This window comes from Loxodonta africana, unplaced genomic scaffold (genome assembly GCF_030014295.1).
Source record: "Loxodonta africana isolate mLoxAfr1 unplaced genomic scaffold, mLoxAfr1.hap2 scaffold_753, whole genome shotgun sequence".
Taxonomy (NCBI): Eukaryota; Metazoa; Chordata; class Mammalia; order Proboscidea; family Elephantidae; genus Loxodonta; species Loxodonta africana.
In genome coordinates this window covers 19,608-20,000 of record NW_026975488.1, presented here as the reverse complement: position 1 = coordinate 20,000, position 393 = coordinate 19,608, and positions in this window count along the sequence as shown.

Sequence of the window (393 nt, the reverse complement as noted above, 5' to 3'; positions counted from 1 at the left end):
CTGCCTCTGTCTCTGTCTCCGCCTCTGTCTCCACCTCTGTCTCTGCTTCTGTCTCTGCCTGTCTCTGTCTCTGCCTCTGCCTCTGCCTCTGTCTCTGTCTCTGTCTCTGCCTGTCTCTGTCTCTGCCTCTGTCTCTGTCTCTGTCCCTGCCTGTCTCTGTCTCTGCCTCTGCCTCTGTCTGTCTCTGCCTGTCTCTGTCTCTGCCTCTGTCTCTGTCTCTGTCCCTGCCTGTCTCTGTCTCTGCCTCTGCCTCTGTCTGTCTCTGCCTGTCTCTGTCTCTGTCTCTGTCTCTGCCTCTGCGTCTGTCTCTGCCTCTGTCTCTGTCTCCGCCTCTGTCTCTACCTCTGTCTCTGCTTCTGTCTCTGCCTGTCTCTGTCTCTGCCTCTGCCTCTG